Source organism: Aquarana catesbeiana, linkage group LG04, assembly GCF_042186555.1.
Source record: "Aquarana catesbeiana isolate 2022-GZ linkage group LG04, ASM4218655v1, whole genome shotgun sequence".
NCBI classification, from domain to species: Eukaryota; Metazoa; Chordata; class Amphibia; order Anura; family Ranidae; genus Aquarana; species Aquarana catesbeiana.
Window position 1 is genome coordinate 456,753,247 of NC_133327.1, and position 13,917 is coordinate 456,767,163.

Consider the following 13,917-nt stretch of genomic DNA (forward strand, 5'->3'; position numbering starts at 1 on the left):
GGGGGGGGATTTTGTGCTAGGATGGGAAATAAAGGTGTTGGGATTTGTGCTGGGAGGGGGGATGAGGATGTGTACTCAGAGAGGAAATTTGAGGGCTTTAAAGGGTAGAGGATTTGTGGTAGGAGGGGTGATTTTTTTTTTTTTGGGGGGGGGGCATTTGTGCACAGGGGAAGCAGATTTGAACTGGGAGGAGGGGGAATTGCTTTATTGCTGCCACATAATGCTCATAAATCTTGGGGGGTGGGGGGACGTAGTTTGCCCTGGGCTCTAGATGACCTTGTTCTGGCACTGGATGTAAATGGATGCATGTCATTGAATGCATGGGATTGATTTATGCTTTGCAGTTGCTTGTACAAGATAAACTTAGGCATTGTATGCGGTGTTGAACTAGATGTCTTTTTATATCTTGGAATATCTTGGATTCTGTGCCTCTCCACGCTTGGGGAGCCATGTCATCTGCTGCTGTTGGTCCACTGTGTTTTATCAAGTCCAAAGTCAGCGCAGCCCTCTACCAGGAAATTCTAGAGTACTTCATTTTCTAGCAGGACTTGGCACCTGCCCACACTGCCAAAAGTACCAATACCTGGTTTAATGATCATGGTATCACTGTGCGTGATTGTCCAGCAAACTCGCTTGACCTAAGCACCATAGAGAATCTGTGGGGTATTGTTAGGAGGAAGATGAGAGACACCAGACCCAAAAAATGCAGATGAGCTGAAAGCCACTAACAAAAAAACCCGGGCTTTGATAACACCTCAGCAGTGCCACAGGCTAATTGCCTCCATGCCACGCCGCATTGATGCAGTATTGAGTGCATACTAAACTGTACATATAGAAATAGTGTTTAGAAAACCTTTGGTGGGACTTTTACATGGCAACCAAAGCAAAAAAAAAAAAATATTAATATAAAATATAAATGTTTATTAATATAACCTTAAAAAAGACCTCACATGAGGCTCATTAAAAAAATACCAAACAGATATTACACAATGCATATGTAAAGTGGTGATACCCAAAACCATGAGTGGTTGCACATTTCTCCAAGGTTCAGTGACAGCAAAACATGGAGCAGTACATGGACATACTTTTCAGTAAGCCAACATTTCTGTATTAAAAGTCTCTTTATATTGCTCTTATGTAATATTTTAAATTTCTGAGATACTGAATTTTGGGTTTTCACTAGCTGTAAGCCATAATCAAAATTTAAAGAAAAGCTTGAAATATATTGCTCTGTGTGTAACGCATCTATATAAAATAAATGAGTTTCACTTTTTGAATGGAATTACTGAAATAAATTAACTTTTTATGAGATGCACCTGTATAATGTGCATAGACAGCAGGTGAGAAAAAGGTCCTCATAATGCCCAAAAAAGTGAGACTCTCTCATACAGCATTTCAATGCAAAGTGCAGATCCTGTACAGTAATAGCAGTGAAGTTCAGATAAGCGAATAAAAAGTTTGCATTTCAAATTGGTGCTCCACACTAGAGAAGAAGGGGTAAAAGGAAAAGTACAGCCAAAGCTTGTTTAGCTGTACTCTTCTGTGGATCACAGGAGTGCAGTTTGGACTGAAGTCTGTTGTCTGCTGATGTCACAGAGCCAGTCCAGGCTTGGGAAGATCACGACACTGGGGTCGGGATCCGCTCACATGCCTGGACCAGCAACCTGGCTCAGCCTCTCAGCTGAGAGCTTGAGCCGGCAGCTCCCATCCCCTCCACAGCCCAGTGCTCCAATGAGCTGTAAGACCTGAGCGATCTGTGGTGTTAGATCACTCGGTTCTCAGTGTTAAAGCCAGCGGGGGCATAGGTCCGATGCTGCAGCTACACTAAGTATAAATCTGCAAAAACCCCAAATCCCTTCTCTTCTAAGTCCTCCACCACAGACACACAGTCCCCACAGACAGCGACTCAAATATCCTCCTGAATAAATAGGTCTTAGCAAGCTTTTACATGAAATTTATAGACATACCACTGTCATTACAGGAACCACTCCTCTCAAGGTCTCAGGCTAACACTCATATACATGAATCAAGAGGGAGGAGGAGACCAGCTTTGTTCAACCAATTTTTTAAAAGTAAAAAAATAAATATATTAAAACCACTCACACAGCATAAGTGCTTACCCAGCACTAAGGTATGTCAGCTCAAGCATTCCCAGACTGACACTCACACCACTAGTTCTGTCTGTGCGCATGATGGCGTCACAGTGCTGTGCCTTCTCTTATCCATTTCAGTGTTATCCTGAGACGTCTGGAAGAGTGGTTCTTGTATTGACAGTGTTATATCTACAAATTTACGTTAAAAAGGATCTCTGGAGCACACCATAACAAAAAAAAAACAATACCATTTTAGAACATTTAATCTATATTTTGAGATTTAAAGGAAAATGTTTGAGTTTTTGGGATTACTATTATTACAACCTGATTAACCTCCCTTGGTATAATTTACATTATATAGTTAAACGGCATTCTCAGTTTGGGTATTCTGTTGGATAAGCTTTTTTTTGTCCTCTCTATCCATTCGCTTCAGGTGGCCAAACTGCTTTTTGGTAGTGGTGTTGCGGAAGTGTAATGGTGGATGAAAAGAAAATTCATTATTCTACATGATATATATAGCATCAACAGTTTATGCAGTGCTTTACAATAAAAAAGGGGGCAGTACAATTACAATACAGTTTAATAGAGAAGGTATAGGAGGGCCCTGCTTATGGAGCTTAGAATCTAAAAGGAGGGGAGGTGGTACAAAAGGTAATAGCTGCGGGGATGATCTGATGGCGGTGACTCAAGTACAGTTCTTAGATGGAGTTAGGTAGGGTAGGTTTCCCTGAATAATAGGATTTTTGACTTACCATAAAATAGGATTTTTATAACAGCTTACCTGTAAAATCCTTTTCTTTGAGGTACATCACGGGACACAGAGCCATAGTAGTTACTATGTGGGTTATAAGCCACCTTCAGGTGATGGACACTGGCACGCCCTAAATTAAAAAGTGCACTCCCTATATAACCCCTCCCACTGGTGGGAGTATCTCAGTTTTGTAGCGAAGCAATACACGAGTACCAAGAAGGGAGGGACCTCTGTGTCCCGTGATGTACCTCAAAGAAAAGGATTTTACAGGTAAGCTGTTATAAAAATTCTATTTTTTTCTTATCGTACATCACGGGACACAGAGCCATAGTAGTTACTATGTGGGATGTCCCATAGCAATGCCAACTGAAGGGAGGGAGACACAACAAAAGTAGGGCACTAAGACTAGAGGTCTCATACTGCAGCCTGCAGTATACTGCGCCCAAAGGCAATATCCTCATGCCTTTTACATCTACCTGATAGAATATGGTAAATGTATGGACTGAAGCCCACGTTGCGGCCTTGCAGATCTGAGCCATGGAGGCTTGGTGATGCACTGCCCAAGAAGCACTAACAGCCCTGGTGGAGTACGCTTTAATATGAAAAGGAGGAATTTTCCTCTTTAAACCATAAGCTTGAACAATCACTCGACGAATCCATTTAGAAATGGTAGATTTCGATGCTGCCTGTCCTCTTTTAGGACCGTCTGGCAACACAAACAAAAACATCTGTATTATAAATCTGAGTGGTCATTTTCAATAGACCTTGACCACTCTCACCACATCGAGAATGTAGTGACCTTTCTTCCACAGAAATGAGGTTCTGGAAAAAAATGAAGGCAGAACAATATCCTGGTTTAAATGAAAACCAATACTACCTTCACTAGGAATTCAGGATGAGGCCCGAAATACAACCTCATCCTTATGAATAGACCAATATGGCTCTTTACAAGAAGAGCAGCCCATGCTGATATTGTTCTTGCAGAAGATATGGAAACCAAGAAAATTATTTTTCCCCCCCGTCAAGAAGACCAAGGGAATATCTCGTATTGGCTGAAAAGGCTGCTTCTGTAAGCCGACAGGACTAAAATTAAGTCCCAAGGGTTCAGGGGTGACCAAACTGGAGGATTAATCTGCTTTACCCCCTGAACAAAGTTACGAACCAGAGAAAGTGAAGCAAGTGGTCGTTGAAAAAAAATCCGATAAGACCGACATCTGGCCTTTGATAGTACTCAAGGCCAGCTTCATTCCTAATCTTATCTGTAGGAATTCAAGGATCCTACCTATGACATATTTCCTGGGGTGCCAACCTCTTTATTCACACTAGGAGACATATGCTTTCCAGATTCTATAGTATAGGACTCTGGAGGCCAGCTTCCTAGCATTAACCAAGCAGAAACTACTGAAGCTAACAACCCACAATCTTTCAGAATGTAGGTCTCAATAGCAAAACTGCTAATTTTAGCATTTGTAAGGTAGGATGGAATACCAGACCTTGCGAGAGAAGGTCTGGCCATAGTGGTAGGGTGCAAGGGTCTCCTACCGCCATCTTTACGATCTCGGCAAACCAAGATCTCCTGGGCCATGCTGAGGCCACAAGAATCACCTCCTTCCCTTCTTGCTTGATCGGAAGGAGCGGAAGCAGCAGAACAGGAGGGAATGCATAGATCAGTGAAAAAGTGATCCCACGGAAAAACCAAGGCATCTGTTCCATATGCCATCAGATCCCTTGTCCTTGACACAAAGTTGTCGATCTTGTTGATGAACCTGGACGCTAACAGATCCACAACCGGATTTCCCCAGCTTTGACATATTGACAGAAAGATGTCGGGGTGAAGGGACCATTCTCCCGAGAACAATTGTTGCCGACTCAAGTAGTGCGCCTGTCAATTCTCTATCCCTGGAATGAAAAATTGCTGACAGGCAAGGAATGTTGTTTTCTGCCCAAGATAGAAAATGATTCACCTCTTTCTGAGCCGCACGACTTCTGGCGCCCCCTTGGTGATTGATATAGGCCACAGCTGTGGCATTGGCGGATTGGATCCTGACAGGACAATTACGTCCGTCTGGGCGTCCAGGCCTCGAGGGCCAGGCGTACTGTCCGAATCTCTAGAATATTGATGGGCAAGGTCATCTCTGATTTGGACCATACCTTTGGACAGATGGCATCTGTTACCACCTTCCAGGTAACTGGTAGAAAGGATTTTTCCTATTGAAGATTCTTAGATATCAACCACCAATTCAGGCTCTGACGCACATCGGGGGATAAATGCATTGGAAAGTCCAGAGCTTGGACCCTTTTGTTCCAAGTTGACAGGATACTGTTTTGCAGCAGTCTTTGAATGAAACTGCGCATAAGGAACGATTCTTCTTTGTTTTGACCAACTGAATCAGTTCCCTTATGGAACTGATCCTTTCCCGGGGCAAAAAAACACTCTCTTCTGAGTAGTATCTATGATCAGCCCCAAGTACTGAAATCTCCTTAATGGTTTTAAGGAGGATTTCTCCAGGTTGAGAATCCAACCTAGGTATTCCAGGTAAAAGTATTAAGGTACTCAAGCGCTAAAGTGAATATATAAAACTGTAAAATAGTGTACAAAGTAGTGTAAAAATAAATAAATAAACTGATATATAAAAAAACTGATATATAAAAAAACTGATATATAAAAAAAGGAGTTCAAATATCCAGATACTGAAGCTGCAATCATTCAGTGACACCCCACTTATAAATAGTTAAATAGATAAAGTGATGCGCTCGTGATATCTATAGGATATCCTACTATTCAATGTGCTGACAGGTCACATTCTACTTGTGGATACTTTGTTACAAACTATACAAAAACTTGAACAGTGATTAGCATAATATAACTAAATATAAATACAATGTGTTGAAAAGTCTGCTGTGAAAGTCTAATTGGAGACCTCCCGGAATACAAATCCAAAAGTTAGTTCACCATTTGTTCTTGTGAAATAATAAACAAACAAAAATATGTGGGAAAAGGTGGTGAAAAAATAGAGTGAAAAATATATTAAAACAGATATATTAAATAAATATGTAGTTGGTAACAATTATAAAAGGATTACAATTGTGTGAATTCCCATACACCTAACTTGAAAAGGTGATTCCTTTGCAGGTTAGAAGAAAAATGATGATGATACCTCTTATCTGTGTTTAAACAAGGCTTACTCAGCAGAGGATAGGCTTACATCCGCCGGCTAGGATCATCTAATCTCCGCTTCTCCTGTTCATATGCTTTCCCCCATATGAAATACAAAATTGTGACAAGACCATTGCGCACATAACTTCTACTAAATAAAGTTAACAAAGAGCCCAAAAGATCCACTCACATGATATAAAAGATATAGATCACATTTCACTGATATATGGTCAGTAGAAATCACTCGCCTCCGTGTTTCTCCGTGCTGCGGAGAAGGAGCCTGTCAGCTCTTGTCAGTGTGCAGCCTGCAGTGATCCTGAATAGCAGCAGCACGGAGGAACACGGAGGAGAGTGATTTCTACTGACCATATATCAGTAAAATGCGATCTATATCTTTTATACCATGTGAGTGGATCTATTGGGCTCTTTGTTAACTTTATTTAGTAGAAGTTATGTGCGCAATGGTCTTGTCCCACTTTTGTATTTCATATAAGGGAAAGCATATGAACATAAGAAGCGGAGATTAGATGATCCTAGCCGGCGGATGTAAGCCTATCCTCTGCTGATTATAAACAAGAGAGAGGTTCCCCCAAAATGGGGTTTTTAGGCAGCACAATGATAAAGAAAATCAAATTCAGTATCAAAAATATAACAAATTTATTAAAGTATACCATAAAAGTTAAAACAATGAGCTCCAGTGGGGGGCATTTGAGATAAAATGTACATTACATATTAATAGGCTGAACATATATTGGCAGACATATATTCACAACAACACTCGGTAGCATGAATATTTGAACCTGACGCGTTTCAACCCCTGTACTTGGGGTCTTCTTCAGAGGATTGGTCTGCTGAAAAATATACATAGATGAAAATTGATACATGTAAATAAATTACATTAGTATAATGGTAATTACATTCACCATGTAGAATATGGATACAATAATAATAATTTACCCAGTAATATATGTTCGGCAAAAAGGAGAACGAGGCCTCCCATATGGAGATCCTTTGGAACGACTATCCTCCTGTCCCCCCCAGGAGAAGGACACCGGGCACCCCTACCGCCAACCGCGGTTCAGGCCGGGGTAGTGAAAGCAGCGACGTGGCTTGCGAGAGGTCACACTCCTGGATACCACCCACCAGACTAACAAAAACAACCAGGGAGCACAGAGGATTACACCTGTGAGGGTAATCAAAAAGTTCCTCATAATAAACTCAGTCATTTACATGGTACTGATTATATGTCCAAGAAGGGACAAGAAAACAAAAATTATATATATATATGAAATTTTCCAGAGGCAGTATAGGGTATGGTCAGCACCTCAGTGTGTGCTCAATGTGATGACGATCCGTGTGAAAACGTGAAATATAAGAAGACCAAGGTGGAGTGAAAAGGATGAAAAATAGGTAATGACTAGTGAGGACTGAGTGTAGGAATATGGTGAAAGGAAGTGAATGCACCGAAATTGCTGGGAGAAAAGATGTGGAAAAAGAGGGGGGAAAAAAGGGGAGAGAAAATGGGAAGGGGGAGGGGAGGGGGGGGAAAAAAGGAGGGGAAGGAGGGGGGGGGAAAAGAGGGGGGGGGAGGTTGAGGGGGAGGTTTGGGGTGTTGGGGATTACTTCCTCCTTGCCGGCGGCATTCCGGAACACTCTCGGATGTCGCTCGCCACTGCGCATGCGCGGGGCCCCGCGCGTGCGGCATGACGTCATCGGCATCGCGAGATTTCGACGAGAGTGACGCTGAGTCGGAGCTATGCTCTTCCGGAATGCCGGGGAAGCCACGCTCGACTGCCTATATGGCGGTCACGCCGCCCACCGCAGAACAATCAGGGATGGCGCACACACCTGGATTGATCATAAGTGAGTACACACCCCCAGTAGGCAGTATATAAGAGGTATACTTGCAGCACATCCTCAGTCTCTTTTCCTCCCTGGTGAACAGCAGGCACTTTTTATTTACACCAAGTAAGTATCACTTCTATTACTCCGTATTGGGTCCTTGTCTAGGCACCACTTTTTGTCCTATACAATGGGGGCTCATGCGAATATTATTTGATTCTGCATTGACCCCCGTTTATTTATAGTGGCCTTGCTGTACAATGACTTGGCCACCATTCATTATCTACAACTTACACTTTGATGTTTACCTATTTTTCAGACTGGTGGACTCAGTGTGGGATACCAATCCACCGAGCCCGCTATACCCTATGACCAATCCCGGGTTTGGTTAACAGGCACCAGTCTTGTATATGGGGCAACACAGTGCCTAAACACGTGTTCTTTAGTACCCCTTGAGGTAATTAATTCTTTTTAACTTTTTGTGCAATTTCTTTTTCTTCCCCTGTTTACCCCCAACACCCCAAACCTCCCCCTCAACCTCCCCCCCCTCTTTTCCCCCCCCTCCTTCCCCTCCTTTTTTCCCCCCCCTCCCCTCCCCCTTCCCATTTTCTCTCCCCTTTTTTCCCCCCTCTTTTTCCACATCTTTTCTCCCAGCAATTTCGGTGCATTCACTTCCTTTCACCATATTCCTACACTCAGTCCTCACTAGTCATTACCTATTTTTCATCCTTTTCACTCCACCTTGGTCTTCTTATATTTCACGTTTTCACACGGATCGTCATCACATTGAGCACACACTGAGGTGCTGACCATACCCTATACTGCCTCTGGAAAATTTCATATATATATATAATTTTTGTTTTCTTGTCCCTTCTTGGACATATAATCAGTACCATGTAAATGACTGAGTTTATTATGAGGAACTTTTTGATTACCCTCACAGGTGTAATCCTCTGTGCTCCCTGGTTGTTTTTGTTAGTCTGGTGGGTGGTATCCAGGAGTGTGACCTCTCGCAAGCCACGTCGCTGCTTTCACTACCCCGGCCTGAACCGCGGTTGGCGGTAGGGGTGCCCGGTGTCCTTCTCCTGGGGGGGACAGGAGGATAGTCGTTCCAAAGGATCTCCATATGGGAGGCCTCGTTCTCCTTTTTGCCGAACATATATTACTGGGTAAATTATTATTATTGTATCCATATTCTACATGGTGAATGTAATTACCATTATACTAATGTAATTTATTTACATGTATCAATTTTCATCTATGTATATTTTTCAGCAGACCAATCCTCTGAAGAAGACCCCAAGTACAGGGGTTGAAACGCGTCAGGTTCAAATATTCATGCTACCGAGTGTTGTTGTGAATATATGTCTGCCAATATATGTTCAGCCTATTAATATGTAATGTACATTTTATCTCAAATGCCCCCCACTGGAGCTCATTGTTTTAACTTTTATGGTATACTTTAATAAATTTGTTATATTTTTGATACTGAATTTGATTTTCTTTATCATTGTGCTGCCTAAAAACCCCATTTTGGGGGAACCTCTCTCTTGTTTATAACTTTCAAGGGGTGAGCAGCAAATTCTTGGTTTCCCCTCTGGTGTCTCTCTATATCCTCTGCTGATTAACCCAGGCCAATTCTGACACTTCGCTCCTACATGTCAAAAATCATCATTTCTTTGCTATAAAATTACATAGAACCCCCAAACATTATATATGTTTTTTTTAGCAGAGACCCTAGAGAATACAATGGCAGTCATTGCAACTTTTTATCTTCCACGGTATTTGCGCAGCAATTTTTCAAACGTGTTTTTTTTAAAAAAAAAAACAGATTCATGCTTTAAAAAAAAAACAAAAAAGCAAAGTTAGCCAAATTTTTTTACACTGTGTGAAAGATGAAGTTACGCTGAGTAAATAGATACCCAACATGTCACGCTTCAAAATTGCACACACTCGTGGAATGGCGCCAAACTTTGGTACTTAAAAATCCCCATAGGCGACGCTTTAACATTTTTTACTGGTTACATGTTTTGAGTAACAGAGGAGGTCTAGGGCCAAAATTATTGCTCTCGCTCTAATGTTTGCGGCGATACCTCACAGGTGTGGTTTGAACACCGTTTTCATATGTGGGCAGGACTTACGTATGCGTTCGCTTCTGCGTGCAAGCTCACGGGGACAGGGGCGCTTTAAAAAAAAAAATTTATTTTTTTTTTTTATTAATTTTACTTAAAATTTTTTATTTTGACACTTTTTAAAAACATTTTTTTTTTTATCACTTTCATTCCTATTACTAGAAATGTAAACATCCCTTGTAATAGGAATATGACATGATCGGTCTTCTTTACAGTGAGATATGGGGTCAATAAGACCCCACATCTCACCTCTAGGCTGGGAAGCCTAAAATAAAAAAAAAACAAAAAAAAATAAACGATCACCGCTTCCCAGCCGAAACGGTGCCGTTTTTTTTAATGCAGAGGCCGGGCGTGACGTCATAACATCGCGCCCGGCCTCCAAACGATCATAGAGACTCCGGGGACCATCTGGTCCGCCGTAAATCTCTATGATCTACATCCAGCGCCGGCGGATACGCTCTCCGACTCACCGATCGCTGAGGTGAGTCGGTAGAAGCACCGAAGGGCGGCGGGAGGGGGGGGGGGCGTCCCCTCTCACCGCCCGTAAGAACGATCAAGCGGCGGAACAGCCGCTATGATCGTTCTTATGGTGTACGGAATCGCCGGCTGAAAATGACGTTATCTGAATGATGTCTGTAGCCTCAGGCATCATTCAGATAAAACCCCCGAAAATCGAGGCCGTCATATGACGGCCTCCGGATGTCAAGATAAGAGGTATCATCATCATTTTTCTTCTAACCTGCAAAGGAATCACCTTTTCAAGTTAGGTGTATGGGAATTCACACAATTGTAATCCTTTTATATTTGTTACCAACTACATATTTATTTAATATATATGTTTTAATATATTTTTCACTCTATTTTTTCACCACCTTTTCCCCCATATTTTTGTTTGTTTATTATTTCACAAGAACAAATGGTGAACTAACTTTTGGATTTGTATTCCGGGAGGTCTCCAATTAGACTTTCACAGAAGACTTTTCAACACATTGTATTTATATTTATTTATATTATGCTAATCACTGTTCAAGTTTTTGTATAGTTTGTAACAAAGTATCCACAAGTAGAATGTGACCTGTCAGCACATTGAATAGTAGGATATCCTATAGATATTACGAGCGCATCACTTTATCTATTTAGGTATTCCAGGTAGCTGACTGCGGTGACCAAAGTTTGGTTTAAGCGGGCTACCCATTGATCTATTAAGAGAAGATCGTCTAAGTAGGCTAGTATTGTTATACCTTGAGCCCTTAACCTGGCCAAAGGTGGAGCCAGGACCTTTGTAAACACTCGAGCTACAGTAGCTAGACCGAAAGGCAGAGCTACAAACTGGAAATGAAGATTTTCTACCTCGAATAGTAGAAATTTCTGGTGAGCGGGGAAAATCGGCACATGGAGATAAGCATCCTTGATGTCGATTGACGCCAGAAGTTCTCCCCTTTGTAGGATGGAGACTACTGATCAGATTAACTCCATGTGAAAAGAACGGATATTCAAAAACCGGTTTAGATCTTTGATACCTAAAATGGGTCTGACATCCCCGTTTGGTTTTGGAACCGTGAACAGGTTTGAATAAAACCCTAAACCTTGCTTCTTCCAAGGGGACTACTGATTTCACTCTTTGAGACAAGAGATGATCCAAAGCTAGAAAGACTTCTTTTTCACTGTATCTCTGGGAAAGTTTGATCTGAGAAAACGAGGAGACAGGAACTCTCGGAACACTAGTTTGTAACCTAGAGAAATTGAGGAAGCCACCCATCTGTCCTGACATTGTCCCTGCCAGACCCTTGAAAACTGTAGAAGCCTTCCCCCCACACGAGCGAGCGGGGACGCCCCTTCGTAAGGAGGCTTTAATATTCTGTTTTGTGGGTTTCCACCCCCCAGGTCCTCCTTTGACCCTGGGACTGACCCTGAGGTTTACCTCTTGAACCCGACGATGGAGGCCATCATGACTGCCTGGAGGCTGATGCCCCTGGCACTGGAGAAGAAGCACGTTTAAAAGAAAAAAGCTTCTTAACCAGTAAAAAGGGAACTTTTCCCATTAGAAATTCTTTGGATATACTTATCCAGATCGTCTCCAAATAACCGTTCATCATAAAAAGGGAAACTAGCCAAGAGCTTTTTGCATGTCGCTTCAGCTGACCAATTTTTCAACCATAGTATTCTACGTACATGTACTAGCCCTAGCATGAGCCGTGAGGCCTGGAGAAAAGAATCTTTCATAGCGTTTACAGTAAAACACAACGCTTCTGATATCCCGGCCAAATCCTGGGCCTGCTGATCAGGAATAACTTTGAGTACTTTTATAAACTGGTCCTATAAGGGATGAGATACTCCAATCGCTGCCAGCGCTGACTGAACCTGCAAGCGAAATATAGTTTTTTTTTTTTAAAAGGAACTCCAACTTCTTATCTGTTGGGTCCTTTAGCATATGAGCATTGTCTACTGGACAAGTCATGATTTTGTTTACAGAGGATATAGCAGCGTCAATTGCTGGAATTCCCCATTATAAAACTCTTCCTCCATAGGATAAAGTATTGAAAACTTTTTTGGAGGAAAAAACTGTTTATCTGGGTGCTCCCACTCAGAATACATTACCTTCCCTAGCAAAGAATGGATAGGAAAAACAGGAATTAGATTGGGGAGGCTTTAGTGAACCCAAACCAGAAGTGGGCTCATCTACTGACTGCGTTACTGGCAGTAAAAATGTGGAGTGGACCATTTTAGTGAGAGACTGTACCAACAAACTTTCCTGCGAACTTGACACTTCAGCTTCTTAGGAAGAGGAGGCCATCAGCCTCTTCATGGTCCTTTGAAAGAAATTCGTCATCTCTTACTCCATGTTCCTCACTTGCCCCTCCGGATGGCTCACTTTGACCAGCCATATTACTCTCAGGGGAGGATGCCATCTTTACTGGGATGGATCTAGGCTTCCGTGTGACTTGTAAAAGTCCTTCTAGAGCCCTTTTTGAGGTGTTTTTACCCCCCCTCTGAGCATAGCCCGATGCACAAAGCAGAGGTACTATCAGAAGGAATGCATCCACTGCTTGAGCAATAGTCCAATCTGTCACTGCTATTAATGCTCAGCCTGATGCAGTAGTAAATTTGTCAAAGGAATGCCTGTGTCACCAAACTCTTATATGCAAACAAAACATCTGTTTTACCTTTGGTCTTGTGTCCCTCCGCAGCTTGAAACCACACACACATGGTGCATTTTAAAAATATACCTTCCCACACTGGACATTGGAGGACGCCAACGCCGTGCTAAGCCCCACCCCCCACGTCGCCTATGGCCCTCCCCCTCTTTTTTTTTTTTAAAGAAAAAATAATTTTTCCTGTGTGAGCGCGGGCTCCTGATCCTATGGCATCAAGGGAGGGAAGCAGAAATGCCGGGGGGGGGTATGGAAGCCGCCGAGCGGCATGCCGTTCGCACGTTTTTTTTTTTTTTTACACTAAATTAAAGGAGACATTCATAAGAAGATTTAAAATATTTCTTAGAAAACTCCACTTACCTTTCCCGCTGCAGGGTTTTCTGTGGTAAATCAACAGACCCAATCTTCACTCTTCACAGTGGGTTCCGTTAAACCTTCAGGTGATGGGGATCCTCGAGGAAACCCACAATCCTGGACCTGTAATAGCTCCACCGGTCGTAAAAACTTTATGGCCTTAATGTCAAAAAGTACTGGATCCCGGGGTCCAGCTCTCTAAAAGAGAAGAGTTACAGGCAAGACCTCCTTTCTTCGGATAAGAGGCCCGGGTACCATTCAATTCGGCCAAAAAAGACACTTTGAATGGTTCCAGCTGCATGGCTAGCCCCAGCAAGCATTGCTCCAGTGGAGCTCAGCACAGCACATCTGGCAAAAAAACTGAGGTACTCCCACCAGTGGGAGGGGTTATATAGGGAGTGCACTTTTTAATTTAGGACGTGCCAGTGTCCATCAC

The 13,917-nt window shown here is 42.5% G+C and overlaps 1 protein-coding gene across 2 annotated transcripts in view; it reads right to left on the reverse strand.

The window, feature by feature from the left end:
• The window catches only part of LYST (lysosomal trafficking regulator), a 556,505-nt gene that overhangs the window by 227,772 nt on the left and 314,816 nt on the right, over window positions 1-13,917 (reverse strand). The gene's annotated exons all lie outside the window — the stretch shown is intronic.